Source organism: Petaurus breviceps, unplaced genomic scaffold, assembly GCF_028583685.1.
Source record: "Petaurus breviceps papuanus isolate PSGF00001 unplaced genomic scaffold, PetGlider_PUasm1.0 89614, whole genome shotgun sequence".
NCBI classification, from domain to species: Eukaryota; Metazoa; Chordata; class Mammalia; order Diprotodontia; family Petauridae; genus Petaurus; species Petaurus breviceps.
In genome coordinates this window covers 53563-69445 of record NW_027187089.1, presented here as the reverse complement: position 1 = coordinate 69445, position 15883 = coordinate 53563, and the positions used below count along the sequence as shown (strand labels likewise).

General features: G+C 39.4%; 2 long non-coding RNA genes across 51 annotated transcripts in view; one reads left to right on the top strand and one right to left on the bottom strand.

Annotated features, from left to right (window-relative positions):
• The window catches only part of LOC138176480 (uncharacterized), a 145759-nt gene that overhangs the window by 109706 nt on the left and 20170 nt on the right, over positions 1–15883 (top strand). The window lies entirely within an intron of this gene.
• Positions 1–15883, bottom strand: part of LOC138176479 (uncharacterized) — a 124008-nt gene that overhangs the window by 101542 nt on the left and 6583 nt on the right. For 48 of the 50 annotated variants that reach the window (XR_011172269.1, XR_011172275.1, XR_011172273.1 and 45 more), the window contains 5 exons: positions 5106–5246; positions 3217–3356; positions 2278–2416; positions 1358–1493; positions 43–182 (listed from right to left, as the gene is read on the bottom strand). This is a non-coding gene — a long non-coding RNA (uncharacterized lncRNA). The remainder of the gene's footprint in view (positions 1–42; positions 183–1357; positions 1494–2277; positions 2417–3216; positions 3357–5105; positions 5247–15883) is intronic. The other 2 variants (XR_011172285.1, XR_011172300.1) reach the window with 2 other exon arrangements.

The following is a 15883-nucleotide window of genomic DNA, read 5'->3' as shown; positions in this document are numbered from 1 at the left end:
TCATTCATTATCCAATAGTGACCATCTCAATTGCAGACTTACCAGAATAAGGCACTGCATGGGATTATTTTTTGCCTGGTTTTCCTTATTTTAGAGCCATAAAAGGCACAGCATTCCCCCCTTGTTCTCTTTGGCTGTATTGGTTTAGTACCTGAGTTTTAATTCAAAGGTTCACCACAGAACTGAAATGAATTATATGGAAATTAATGTTACATATCATGGCATAATTTCACTTTCTTGTCGTTTATAAATTTACTGGTGCTTCCCAATACCTTAACCCACTGAACACATTAAAAAGCAAAACAGAACTTTCCCCATTATGATATTGTGTGTTCTTTAGAACAGCCCCTCACAGGTCAGAATATATACATAGTAGGTGCTTAATAAATGTTTATTGATTTATTGGGAAAATCTATATTCTAAGGGCCTAATCTATGACATTTTCTAATTTCAAGGCCACTCTTATTTCTCACATACTGTGTTCTAAGGGTTCTCCTATAGCCTGTTCTCTCCTATATCTTGCCCAAAGTGCCCTGGAGTTTCTAACATTTTCTCTCTCTACAGCTCCCGGGCCTCATATTCTCTGTGCTAAGATCCTCTGGGTTCTGTCAAATTGTGTTCTCAGACTCTGACCATCTCCCACTTTCTGAATAGACCACCCCCCCCCCATGCCCTCATCCCCCCAAACCCTCACCTCTGCTATTTCAGGTTCTAGGGCCTCACTTCACTGAGGCATCACTGACCCAGCTCAGAACAGTTGTTCTGCATTACATCTGTACTCCCAGCCTAACATTTTGTGTGTGCCAAGTTTCCCTGAGCTCTGAAAATCTGTGTTCTCAGGTTATGGCAACCTCCCACTTTCTGTGTTATAAGGTCCCCTGAACAATTCCCTCTGATATTCCAGGTTCTAGGGCCCCATCCAGCCTTGGCATTCTCCATTTCAAGCTACCTTCCAGATAAGAACAGCTATGTTCTAAAGGCTCTTCCTGATCTCATATTCTGGCTTCCATGGCTAGTGCCTGTTCTACTGTTCAAAGCCTAGAACCTGCCTAGCATGCAAATTCTCTATTCTAAGCTCTTACCCACATTTAACATTTTATTTTGTGTTGACAGGGACCTCCCAGCCCATACATCTGAGGTTCTAAGGACCCTCCCAGCAGAATCATTCTTTGTTCTGAGGTTTCACCCTTTTCTGATATCTAAGGTTTTTATTTATTACTTCTTGTTATATTGTACTACAAAGGCAATGATCTAAAAGAACCAATGCTGTTTATTTTAAATCCTATGTACTACACACTATTATTTTGTTTTAATTAACCAGTCCCCTTAATAACAAAAGCAATAAGAGCAGGCTTACCAAATCAAGGCACTGTATATTTTACCCGTTTTTTTTCCACTTTATGGAGCCTGAGAAGGCACTGTATTTCCCCCTTTTTCTCTTTGGATATATTGGTTTAATACCTGAGTTTTTAATTCAAAGGATCACCACTGAACTGAAATGAATCATACAGAAATTAAAGCTGTAGATTATGGCATAATTCACTCTACTTTCAAATTTACTGGTGCTTCCAATACCTTAACCCACTGGCCACATAAGAAAAAAGCACTTATCCCATATGACTGTTTATTCTAAAGCCCTTCACAGGTCAGAAGCTTTGTGTTCTATGGGTTCCCCATTTCTGATATTCTGGGATTTCACTCTGCCTCTGTTCTAAGGGCTTTGTGAGCTAAGTCCCTTCCTAGCTCTGCCATTCTGCTCTCCAAGACTGCTTTTAGGCCCAATGTTCTGTGTGCTAAGATGCCCCAGGCTCAGTGATTTTGTATCCCCAGACTCTCACCATCTTCCACTTTCTGAATGCCCAGCTCAGATATTCTAGATTCAGATATGCCTCCCAGCTCACAAATGCTGTATTCCAAAGGCTCTGCTGGATCTGACTTTCTTATTCTTATGGCCATTCCAAGTTTCAACATGCAGAGGCAGGACAGCTCTCTAGCTTGCAAATTCACTATTCTAAGCTCTTTCCCACCTCCAACATTCTCCTTTGAAAAGCACCTCCCAGCCTGGATACCTACAATCTAAAGTCCTATCAACTTCTGACATGCGCATTTCTTTCTATTTTTCAATGTTTATTTTCATATGTGTATCTTAGCAATACAGTAATTTCAAAGACCATATGCACATGGTGTCTGTTTTAAACATCATACATAACATCTTACTGTTTTCAACAAAGATTCCTCATCATTATCCAATAATAGTAATGTCAGTTGCAGACTTACCAGATCAAGGCACTGCATGGGATTATTTTTTGCCTGGTTTTCCTTATTTTAGAGCCACAGAAGGCACAGCATTTCCCTCTTCGCTCTTTAGTTGTATTGGATAAATACCTGAGTTTTAATTCAAAGGATCATCACTGAGCTGAAATGAATTATATGGAAATTAATGTTGCCTATCATGGCATAATTTCTCTTTCCTATTGTTTTTCAATTATTATTGTGACCCACTGAGTATATTAAAAATTTAAAAACCTCATTCCTGGCTCTATTATTTCTTCTAAAGCTCTCCAAAGTCAGATATATTCTAAAGGCTATCCTGTCACTGACATTGTTACTTTAAGGCCACTCTTACTTCTGATGCTCTGTGTTCTGATGGCTCACTTAGTTCTGGTTTCCCTTTTTCTCCATGTCCTACTGGTTCTGATGTTCTTTCTATCTAGCTCCCAAGACTGACATTCTCTGTGCTAAGGTTCCTCCAGTCTGATAGTTTGTGCTCTCAGACTCTCATCACTGCCCACTTTCTGTGTTATAGCATACCCTGAATGCCCAGCTCTGATACTGCAGGTTCTAGGGCCCCACCCAGCTCACTCATTCTGCATTTGAACCTGGCTCCCAGCTCCCAGATGCTTCCTTCTGAATGCTCTCCCAGCTCTGCTCTTCTGGCCTCTCTGGATGCCCCCTGCATACTCTGCCAGTCAGAGGCAGGACTGACCTCCAGCTCTCTCTCCCACCCCAACATTCTCCTTTCAATAGCAGCTCCCAATCTAGCATCCTTGCCCCCTCTGACAGCCTAGGGATTTTTTCTTTTCTTAATATTTATTACATTATGCTGCCTATGTTTCTTAGCAACACAGTATTGCTTTTAAAACTTAACACCTTATTGTTTTCAACAAAGATTCCTCATTCATTATCCAATAATGACCATCTCAATTGCAGACTTACCAGAACAAGGCACTGCATGGGATTATTTTTTGCCTGGTTTTCCTTATTTTAGAGCCATAAAAGGCACAGCATTCCCCCCTTTTTCTCTTTGGCTGTATTGGTTTAGTACCTGAGTTTTAATTCAAAGGTTCACCACAGAACTGAAATGAATTATATGGAAATTAATGTTACATATCATGGCGTAATTTCACTTTCTTGTCGTTTATAAATTTACTGGTGCTTCCCAATACTTTAACCCACTGAACACATTAAAAAGCAAAACAGAACTTTCCCCATTATGATATTGTGTGTTCTTTAGAAAAGGCCCTCACAGGTCAGAGGATCTATGTTCTAAGACTGCCCCATGTCTGTGAATTGCAGGCCATTCCTACTTCTGACCTGCTCAGACATTCTCTTCTCTATGCATACACTTATCCCTGACATTCTGTGTGCTAAGCTCTCCAAGGCTGTGTTCTAAGATTCAGACCATCTCCCACTTTCTATTTTGGAACATATCCCATACCCTACCCATGACACTCCAGGTTCTAGGGTCCTATTCAGCTTTAGGCATTCTGGATTATAAAATGCCTCCCAGCTCATAAATGCTAGGTTCTAAATGTGTAACTGGGCCTGCTATTCTGGCTCCCCTGGCTCTTTCCTAGTTTGCTCCTCAGGGTCAGGACTTCCCTCACTGCTCACAACTCTCTCTCACTTCTACATTCTGGAGCCTGGATTACCAACTCTCAGGCAGTGTATTATTTGAGGTCTTACCTCCTCTGACATGCTAGAAATTTTGTCTTTTCGTTTCTTATGTTTTATTTGATTATACTACATATTGTCAATCAATAAATATTGCTCAAGTGCCTACTGTACTATGTGCCAGGTAGTGCTAAAGGGCTGGGGATACAGAAGAGGCCAAAAACAGTTCCTTTCCTCAAGGAGCTTACAGTCCAACTGGGGTGAACAATAAGCAATCTGACAGGTACAAACAAATATATACAGAATACACAGGAAATAACTAAGTGAGGGCAAGTACAGGAATTAGGAGAGACTATGAAAGGCTTCCTTTATTAGATAGGATTGGCATTGGGACTTAAAGGAAGCCAGGGAAGCCAGGAGGCAGAGACTAGGAAAAGAAAACATTCCAGGCATAGGGGACAGCCATAGCCAAAGAAAATGTTCAGCCATGTCTCGTTTGTGGAACTATAAGGAGGCCAGTATCACTGGATTGAAGGGGGGACCAAGGCATAAAAAATACTGGAGGTGGGGGAAACGGGGTGGGGAGATTCTGAAGGTCTTTGGATACCAAACAGGATTTTGTTTTTGATTCTGAAGGTTATAGGGACCCACTGGAGTTTATCACACAGGAGTGACATGGTTGTACCTGAGCTTTACCACAGACACGTGTGGTGGCTGAATGAAGGATGGTTTGGAGTGGGGAGAGACTTGAGGTAGCCAGACCAACCATGAAGTTATTGCAATAGTCCAGGCTTGAGGGGATGAGTGTTTGCACCAGGGTGGTGGCAGAGTCGGAGGGGAGAAGGGCATGTCATGTATTTGAGAGATATTGCAAAAGGTAAATTGATAGGCCTTGGCAATGAATTGGATTTGGGGGGTAAGCGAGAAGGAAGAGTCCAGAATGACTGCAAGGGTTTGATGCTGAGGGATTGGGAGAATGGCTTTGTCCTCTACAGTTATAGGGAAGGTAGGAGTTAGGAGGAAGGATCATCAGTTCAGTTTTGGACGTGTTGAATTTAAGATGTCTACTGGACATCCAATGAGACCATCAATATAACATTTGAAAAGCATAAATGGTTTCCCTTTTAAAATTCGCATACTTAACACTTTATTGTTTTTAACAAAGACTTGTCATTCATTATCAATAATAGTAATATGAACAGCAGTCTTACCAGATCAAGGCACTGAATGGAATTACTTTTTTGCCCGTTTTTTTTTTCTTTTGTGGAGCCAAATAAGGCACTACATTTTCACCAATCCCTTTTGGCTGTTAGTTCGGTCCCTGAGTTTTAATACAGAGCTGCACCACCTCACTGAAACAAATTATACTGAAAATTAATGTTGAATATTTACCATAAACATATTTTGTAGTTGTTTTTTAAATTTACTTGTTGGTCCCAATACACTGACCCACTGAGCACATTAAAAAGAAAAATATCCCACTACGGCATTGTTTCTTTTATTTTTAGCATTGTTTAGCCCCTTATAGGTCAGAAGTTCTGTACTCTAAGGCTCATTCCATCAATGTTATTCTGTTATTTTAAGGCTCCTGCCATTCTATGTCCTGTGTGTCCTTCCAGCTCTGACACTTTCCTAGGCTCTGACGTCTCCTACTTTTGGTGTTATGGGCTAATTCCATGACAGCCCCACTCTGATATTCCAGGTTCTAGGGCCCCACCCAGATCAGACATTCTGGATTCAAACCTGCCTCCCAGCTCACAGATGCCATTCACACACAAGACCTGCTCTGCTTTGACATCCTAGGCATTTTTCCTTTTCATTTCTCAATATTTACTTTCGTGAATTGCATACGTGTACCAGCAATACAATATTTTAAAAGCACAACTGGTGTCCCCTTGAAAGCCTATGTACTTAACACCTAACTGTTTTCAATAAACATTTGTTTATCAGTAACAGTAATATCTTGCCAGATCAAGGAACTACATGAAATTATTTTTCTTTTTTTCCTTTTTCTTCTTTTGGAGCCAAATAAAACACTGCATTTTCCCCAATCCCATTTGGTCATATTGGTTCAGGACCTGAGTTTTAATATAGAATACCTCATCATGGTGCAGAAATGACATGGAAATTAATCTTGTTTATCATACCATAAATATATTTTTGGTTTTCAGATTTGCCTTGACTACATTAAAAAACAAGACAAAATTAAAAAAAAAAACCTCTCAGCTCTGGTATCATCCATCTTAGTGGCATACACAAGTCTGCATATCTTTAATCTAAGAGCCCTCAGAACCCCAACATCTTCCTACCAATGCCCATTCCCAGGCCTGATCATCTGTGGGCCATAGTCTCACGAGCTTAGTCCATCTCCCCACTGTCTCCTAAGATCTCTCTCACTTCCTATATGCTCCAGCTCAGAAGTCTTTTATTCTTAGACAACTCAGAGCTCAGAAAAGCCTTGTTCTAAGCGATCTGGCAAGTCTGATCATTTGACTTGTATTTCAAATTTCCCTTCTGATATTTAACATCCTGAATGAACTCCCAGCTCTGAAATTCTGTATTTTAAATTGCCTTCCAAATCCAACATTTTCCATTGAAAGGTACCTCTTGGCCAGGGCATTGTGTGCTGAGTAGACTTCCTAACCCTGATAGCTTATGTTACAATAGCCTATCCAGTTCTGCTCTTCCAGAAATTTTTTTCTCTTATTTAATTTTAATTTTATATCATGACAATACGTATCTTTAAAAAATGACTTAAAGGCAAATTATGTCCCTTTTATGTCTTATGTACTTCCCCCCCCAATAAATACTTTCCTTCATCAATAATAATAATAACAATAATATAAATAGAACATTTATTGGATCCAAGCATTGCATGGAATTTTTTATGGTAGGGTGTTTTGTTTTTGCCATATGAGGTAGTATATTTTCACCTTTTCTCTTTGGCTCTGTGGTTCAGTATCTGATCTTAATTCAGAGCATCACCCTTGTGCTGATATAAATGATACTGAAACATTTAGTTGCATAGTGCACCATATACATTTTAATTGTTACAAATTAACCTTATTATTCCATTAATTTCACCCACTGAACATTCCCCCCCCCCAAAAAAAAACCCCCACAACTCCCTTCCCAGCTGTGGGAAGTGTTTTCTAAAGCAGAGGTTATCAAACTCAGGCCAGCAAAATTTCAGAGTGCAGGCACTATTCAAATGTCACTAGATCAGTATATGGTCAACAGGGAGTCATTTTTATTCAAGTTTGATACCACTGCTCTGAAACACCTCACAAGTTTGAGGATCTGCATTCTAAGGTTCCTCCCAGCTCTGACATTCTGTGGTCTAGGAGCTCTCCTTGCTCCGGTAGCCTAGTTCTAAGCACCTTATCTGACATTCCCTTCTTTCTGGCTAACTCTTCTATAATCTAAGCTCCCCACTCAGATGATATGGATTCTCAGGCTCTAACCATCTCACGTTTCATGTTCAAACTTCCTTCCTACCTCTGGCTTTCCAGATTCTAGGGCTGTACCCATCACACAAATTTTTGATTCCCAGCTCAAATATTCCCTATTTTAAGTACCCTCCCAGATCTGATATTCTGGCTTCTTTACCCACTCCCTGTTCTGACATTAGGTGCCTAGATGGGACTCCCAACTCTCAAACTCTATATTCTAAGTTTTCTTCCCTCCAACATTTTCTTTTGAAAGGTGCCTCCCAACACAGTCATTCTTGTTCTAAGGTGGGGGGGGGGGGGACAAGCATTTATTAAATATCTACTATGTACCAATCACTCTGTTAAGTGCTTGACAAAGATTTTCTCATTTTATTCCATTTGATCCTCAAAACATACTTCTGAGGTAGGTGCTATTATTAAACACATTGAGGAAACTCAGGCAGATATTGTAACTTGCCCAGGGTCACCCAGCTGGGAAGTATCTTGAGGCTGAATTTGATCTCAGGCCTTCCTGATTCCAAATAATTGCCTCAGTTCTAATAATCTAAGGACCCTCTCCATCTTGACATTCTATTTTCTAAGTTCCAATCTTGCTCTGACATACTGGGTATTTTTCTTTCCTATCAATATTTTTTTTTACACTGAATGTTTCTTACCAATAAAGTGATTTAAAAGAATAGTGTCCTTTTAATGTCCTGTGGATTCATCCCCTTATATTTTTAACCAATAAATGTTGCTTTTTATTTACCTATAATAGCAATATCATTAGCAGTTTCCCCAAAATACAACATTGCCTGGAAATTATTAATTTGTTCTGTTTTCTGAGGCAGAGAAGGTACCACACTCCTTTTCTTTCTGGCAGTGTGGTTAAGGAACTGAGTTTTGATTCAGAGCATCCCCAATGCACTGATACAAATTCTGAAAAAAAATTGTTGCAAATTCCCAAAATGCTTTTATTTAAAAAATTAACCTATCAAAAGCAGCAGTTTTAAAAGATCTCTTCCCAACTATGCTGCTCTGTATTTCCAACTCTGACCATTTAAGTTCTAATACCCTTCTCATCTCTGGCATTCTGTGCTTTTAAGGTCACTCCTACTTCTGGCATTCTTCATTCAGAAAGCTTTTCTAGTGCTAACATCCCTCGTTCTAAGTGCCCTTCCAGCTGGGAAATGCTGTATAATAAACTTTCTCCCAACTTCAACTTTCTTCTTTGAAAGGTACCTAGACATTCTCTGTATCAGGGCCCAATTTCCTCTGGTCTTCTAGGAATTACTTATTTGCTTGCATTTTATATGTATCTTAATATAGTATTTTAAAAGCACAAATGTTGCTGTTTTTAACAGAATACCTTTTTTCCCCCAATAAATACTCCCATTACCAAAAATAGTAATATCAACAGCCATTTTATCTGGTCAAGGCATTGAACAGAATTACTTTTTTGTCTTTGAGCCAGATAGCGTACTGTATTTTCTTTTTGGCTGTGAGACTCAGCACCAGAGTTTTCATTCAGAGCATCACCAGTGTGCTGTCATAAATTACATTGAAATAAGTGTTTTATCACATACCATATACTTTATTATTTTAAATTAACCTGTCCTGATTACATTCACCAACTGAACACAGGCAAAAAACAACCCTGCAGTTAAGTGTATTTTGAAGTTCCTCCTGGCTCTATATATGTTGTAAAGTCTCTCTCATCAATGATAATGGATGCTTTTGAGCATATACTTCTGACATAGAATTCTAAAGGCTTTTTCCAAGCTCTAATATCCCTTCTTTTATGTGTCCTCCCAAGCACTGTCAGTCTCCTCTATGGCTACTACGAGGCTCAACATTATTTTCAAGTCCCCCTGACTTTTCACATTTTCTCAGGCTCTTACAGTTTTATAAGGTCCTCCCTCCCCACTTCTGATATTCCAAGTTCTAGGGTGTCATCCAAGTCAGGCATTCTATGATACCTCCCAACTCAGAAAAGCTTTGCAGGTCTACTATTCTTGCTTCTATGTTTACTCCCAATTCTGACCTTCCAAATTCATACTACTCCCAGTTTCCATGTTCTGTGCTCTTCTACCCCAAACATTCTTTGGTAGTCACACCCCAGTCAGACATTCTATACTCTAAAGACCCTTCCAGGGCTGACATTATTTGTTCCAAGGCACCATCTCATTCTGATCTACTCCCATTTTTGTCCTTTTCATTCATTTAAATTTATGACAGTACATGTTTCTCAATGATTTAACATGATTCCTTTAAATCCCATGTACTTAACAATCCCTCCCCATACAATAACTTTATTACCAATGACAATTTCAATAGCACCTCTTACCTGATTAAGGTAGTGCAAGAAATTAAGATAAGCCAGAGTAGACACTGTTTTTACTTTTCCTCTCCTGTCTGGTTCATATTTAAATTTTAATTCAGAATATGGACACTATGTTGATATAAATTCTATTGAAATGTTGTGTATCATGCTATACACTTTATTTTTACATAAATTAAGCAATTCCTCCTAATACTTTGGCCCACTGAGAAAATTTAGGAAAAAAAGACTCCTTTCTAACTGCAATAGTGTGTTCTTAGGCTCTTCCCACTTATATGTTCTAAGAACCCACCCAGCTTTGACATTCTGTGGCTTTAAGGCCATTCCTAAACCAGACATTTTCCTGTCCAAGTCTATGCCTGAGCAAAATATTCTGTATGCCGTCCCATAGGGACAATTTCGGGTTAGCACAAAGACCTATCCATCACAGGCCAAGCACTAAATCAAATGAAGTATTTGTTAAAGGCTTAGCACAGTACCTGGTATATAGCAAGCACAAAATAAACGCTTTGTTCCCTTCCAGCTCTTGACTATCTCTCACTGGCTGTGTTGTAAGGTCCCTTCCTATCAGTGAGAGTCTCTGTACTGAAACGACTACTGCTACTGTTTCCCAACAAGGTACAGTATGGAATTATTTTTCTAGTTGAAGTTTTTTTAAGTCCTGTAAGGCAGTTTATTTTCTCCTTTCTTTTTTGGCTATGTAGTTCAAGACCCGAATTTTAATTCAGAGCATCATCACCATGCTGATACGGTCAACACAGTCTTGAACAAATTAAAAAAAAAAATAAATCCCTCCCCAACTATGATAGTCTATATTCTAAAGCTTCTCCCAGTACAGCCATTGTGGTTCTAAGGCCATTCCTTTTCCAGAAATTGTGCTGGAAGGGATCTCATAGTCTAACATCCCTCTTCCAAGTGCCCCTCTCACATTTTCTGGAGGGCTTTCCAAGCCTGACATTCCACGTGCCTGGATCCTACTGACAATTTGTATTCTCTAACTCTAATCACCTCCCATTTCTTGTTACAAGGTCTCCGCTGACATTTCCGTTTCTAGGGCCTTTTAGCTCAAGCATACTTGTTTAAGAAGCCTTCCAGTTTGGACAATTTGTATTTTAACGTCCAAAGCATTGACACAATTTCCTGTTTTTCCACTCCTTTGCCCACTGACATTCCTGTAGGTCCCCTTCTCTCATAATCTGAATTGCAAAGATGCCTCCCAGTTCATAGATTCTGTTTTATAAGTGTTCTCTCAATTGTGATACTCTGGCTTGGGTGTTCACTTCGTCTTTGGTATGCCATCTTGGCTCTAAACATTCTAATACCCAACATTTTCCAAATTTAGTTTTTGTCCTTTGATGCTGCAATGATTTAAAAGTGCAAATGGTGACCCTAATAAATTGTGTACTTTGCCAATTTGCTACCAATAAAATGAAAATTCAACAGCTACCTTACTCAATCAAGGTAAGGAATATTATTTTGTTGGGTACTCTGATGAAGCTCCTTATTTTTACCCCTCTCTTCTCTTATACAGTGCAGGACCCAAGTTTTAACTCATATCATCAAAACTATGGTGATATAAATTATATTGATAAATGTTATATTTTTATCATATTCCAAAAAACCCAACCTGTCCCTCCCAATACCTTATCCCAGAGTATATAAACAGAACTCCTTCCCAGATATTGCACTGTCTTCTAAAGTGCCAACATAGGCAATCTGTGGTTTTATGGCCACTTCTGTTTCACCTGCCCTTCCAGCTCATTTTCGCCTATTTAAAGCTATATGCCTAAGCTTGATGTTCTGTGTCCCAGGCCCCACTTGGTCCACTGGATGCAAGATTCTGGGTTCTCTCTTTTCCACCTCTATTTTTAGTTTTAAGATACCTCCTACCTCTCCTATTACAGGTACAGTTCCTTTCAACAAAGGCATTCTAGGTGCCAGAACACTTCCTAGATTAGCCATTGTATGTGCTGCCTGTTCAGATATCCTGACTGCTATGATCACTCCTAATTCTGCCATTCAGCATCTGGACTACCTTCATAGCTCTGTTTCTCTATTTTCTGAGCTCTCCCCCACTTCCAATGCTCTCCCTTTAAAGGACTTCTTAGCACTGATATTTGGTTTAAAAACTCCTGCCCTCTGCTCTGATATTCCATTTTTTTCTTTCCAATTTGAAATTTATCACAACCCGTGTTCAGCAATCCAATAATAACACACAATGCTCTCCTTGAATCTGTTTACATACAAATTTTCCCCAATATAGACAGGGCTTTCAATAAGTTATTACTGAAAAGGGCACTTCAATTACTTTTTGGCAGTTAGTTAAGACATACCCCTTTCCTCTTTGTCACTATGGTTCAGAGCCTGACTTTTCAGAGAATTCCAATGGCACTAACAAATTATATTAAATGTCGTATATCATACCACATTCTCGGAAGGAGTAACTAGGCCACTTAACACCTTGGCTTATTAAAATGTAAAAAACACTCCATCCAAGATAGCGTAGCACCCTAAGGACCCTCTCAGCTGTTATGTAGTATGTTCTAAGGGCCCTCCTAGCTCTCATATAAAGCTACTCCTTTTGCTGATAAGTGTTCTAAGGGTTCTTAGACCTGTTATCTTTTGCTCTAAATGTACCCCCAAGCACAGACTCTTCTTCTCCAGGGTTTATTTCCACATGACATTTTTCAAAGGTCCCATGGGGGCTGCGAGTTTGGATTCTCAGACTGCCCACCTCTCGATTCTCATGTCGTAAGGTGCCTCCAAACTGTATATTCTAGGTTTGATGGTTACATTAGCCCAGACATTCATTTCTCAAATGCCTCAGATACTTGATTTCTAAGGTCCTATAAGCTGACAGTAAAAAAAAAAATTGCTTTTTTGGAGGGGCAATTGGGGTGAAATAACTTGCCCAAGGTGTCATAACTGTAAGTGGTGTGTCTGAGGTCGGATTTGAACTTGGGTCCTCCTGACTCTAGGGCCGGTGCTCTATTCACTGCACCTAGCTACCCGTCTGACAATCTGTTAACCAGAAAAGGACCTTTCCACTAAGGTTTTTCCCACCTACTGACAATCCCTCTTTTAGCAGCAATTTCACCTTGATAATTTTGCTCTCCAAGATGCCTCCTAGCTCAGTTTTAAGTGCCCTATGAGCTCTGTAATTCTATATTCTAAGATCTCTCCCATACCCAGTATTTTTTCTTGAAAGAGACCTCCAACTCATACCTTCCATGTTCTAAGGCCCCAACAAGCTCGGGTTTTTTTTTGTTTACTCATTTTTAATTTTATGACATTGAATATGGTTCTTAGTCATCCAATGATATAAAAGCATAAATTATGTCCCTTTTAACTCCCGTATACTTAACAGTGGTGTATTCCAGACAGGTCATCCCATATTGGGGAAATCTAATGTCCACAAATTTTTTCATGTAAATCTTAGAAATCATCAAAATCTAAAAATTGGGTCTTTATTGTTTTGTTTACTATCTACACTTGCAGTGATAGAAGTGCTATTAAAGCAGATTAAATATAAGTGTGTCATGTGTCAATCCCCACTCCCCAGCCCATTGTTAAACATTTACAAACACACCCTTGCTTAACACTTTATTTCTTCAATATAGTCAGTTAATTACAAATACTATTTCTCTCAATTCTTACCTGATCAAGGACCTGCGTGATACTACTTCCTGACAGCCAGATAAGGCTCTTTATTGTGCTTTTCCTCTTTGAATGGATTTTATTTAAAATTAATTTTAATTCATAACATCACTATTCTGATGTTAAATTTAAATAAATATTCTCTCATACCATAAATGTACATTATTGTTTAATTAACCTATCCTTCCCAATTCCTTGGCCTTCTGAAGCATATGAACAAAAATCCTTTCCAGTTATAATGTGTATTCTAAGGCCCCTTCTAGTCTGTGTTCTAAAAGTCCTCTAAGGCATAGTATGGAATCACTTTTTCTGTATTTCTTGGGGGGGGGGGGGGGTGCAAATAAAGGCACTGTATTTTCCCCTTTGGTTGTGTGATTCAGGACCTGAGTTTAATTTGGAAGATCATCATTTTACTGATATAAATTTTATTGAAATAAATATTTCATATCACACTCACTGCTTTTTTTTTTAAATCTGACCATACCTTGGTCCAATGAGATTAGAACAAAATACAATGCCTTCTTATCTTTGCTATCATATGTTTTAAAGACCCAACTTACCTTTGAATTTTAAGCTCTTAAGAGCAGTCCCATCCCTGAAATTTTCTGTTTTTATGGCCACTCCTAGTTATAACATTCTGTGTTAGAAGGGCTCTCCTAACTGTTATCCCTTCTCTACGTCTACTCCCAGACCTGACATTCTGTGTGCAAAGGTATCCCAGGCTCTTGCCAATTGGGTCTCTGGTCCTGAACATCTCCTGTTTTTGTGTATTATAATAGGTCCTTTCCATGTTCTAGAGACCCATCCATCTCAGGAATTCTGGATTCTAAGATGTTACTTTGCTCAAAAACACCAGGTATGATAGTTGTTCTATCTATATCAATTCCCAGTTCTGACTTTCAGTCCAAACTCTGAAACTCTGCGTTCTAAGCTCTCTCCTACCCCTCCAACATACTCCCTTGAAAGGCACCTATGCACCCACACATTTTGTGTTCTAAGGACCCTAATATCCTTGGCTACAAGATATGGGAGATTTTCCCCTCTTTTTCATTTCTTTCATTGTTATGTTGCATATGGGTCTCAGCAATACAATGAACTAAATAGACAAAAGATGTCTCTTTTAGATCCTGTGCAGTTAACACTTCAAAGAAAAATAAGTACTCCATATTTATTGATAACATTTTAATAGTAACAGCAGTCTTATGTGACCAAGATGCTGCATGAATTAGTTTTGTCCTTTTTATTTAGACTGATAAGTAACTGTTACTGTCTCAGTTTTACTTTGAACAGGTGACTCTATGTTGTAAGGACCTCCCACACCAGACACTGTGTACTCTGAGGCCTCAGTGCAGCTCTGACCTCCCAGGGAGTTTGAAATTTTTTATGACACTGTGTAGGATTTTTTTTTTTAGCCATACAGTGATTGAAAAGCACAAATGGTGGTGCTTTTGAATACTGCATACTTAACACTTTATGTTTTCAATGAATACAACCAATTAAGTATCAACAACATTAATTCCAGTTTTATTATTCTTTTTTTTTTTTTTAAAGCAATTGGGGTTAAGTAACTTGCTCAAGGTTACACGGCCAGTTATTTCTGGGTGTGGTGCTGAGTATCTGAGCCCGGATTTGATCCAGGTCATCCCGACACTGGAACCAGTGCTCTTACTCGCTGAGCCACCTGGCCGCCCCTAAGCAATTGGGGTTAAGTAACTTGCTCAAGGCTACACGGCCAGGTGTTTCTGGGTGGGTGCTAAGCCTCTGAGCCCGGGATTTGATCTCCAGGTGTTCTCAACACTGGAGCCGGTGCTCTTACTCGCTGTGCTACCTGGCCGCCCCTAGTTTTATTATTCTTACCCAAAGAATGTGCACAGAAATTTTTATTTTGTACCCAAATGATGCTTTACCTCTCTTTATCTCTGGGTAGTTCAGGACCTGACTTTTAAAATTCTGAGCATCAATAGAGCTTATATAAATTACATTGAAATGAATGTTGCATCTTATACCATAAGTTTACTTTGTTAGTCTTCTTTTAATTAACCAGGCACTCCCACTATCTTGGCCTGCTGAGCAAAACAAACAAAAAAAACCCAAACAAAACAAACAACCCCCCATCTGTGTTCTCAGGACACCCCCTAACTCTAACACTCAATATTCTGAGGGACCTCCCTGCTGTTCTAGTCTGTGGTTTGAGCCCCACTCTACTTCTGACACCCTCTCTGATTCTGGCATTCTTCTGTGAAATGGCCTACGGACATTCTGGGTCTTCAGCTGTTCCATGATCATTTCCCACTGGATGAGTTTTAAGGTCCCTTCTACCTCTAATATTTCCTCTTTTCAAAATCCTTTCAGCTCAGATATTCTGGATTCTAGGAGGGCTCCAGATTCAGACCTTTTATGTTCTAAGTCCCCTCCCAGGGCAGATATTCTGGCTTCTAGGGTCACTGACAATTCTGACATTCAGTTCTAACATTCACCCTTCAAAAGACACATCCAGTATGGCCATTCCATGTGCTAAAGGACTTCCTTGGCCTAATGGTCTATGTACCTCTGAACTCTG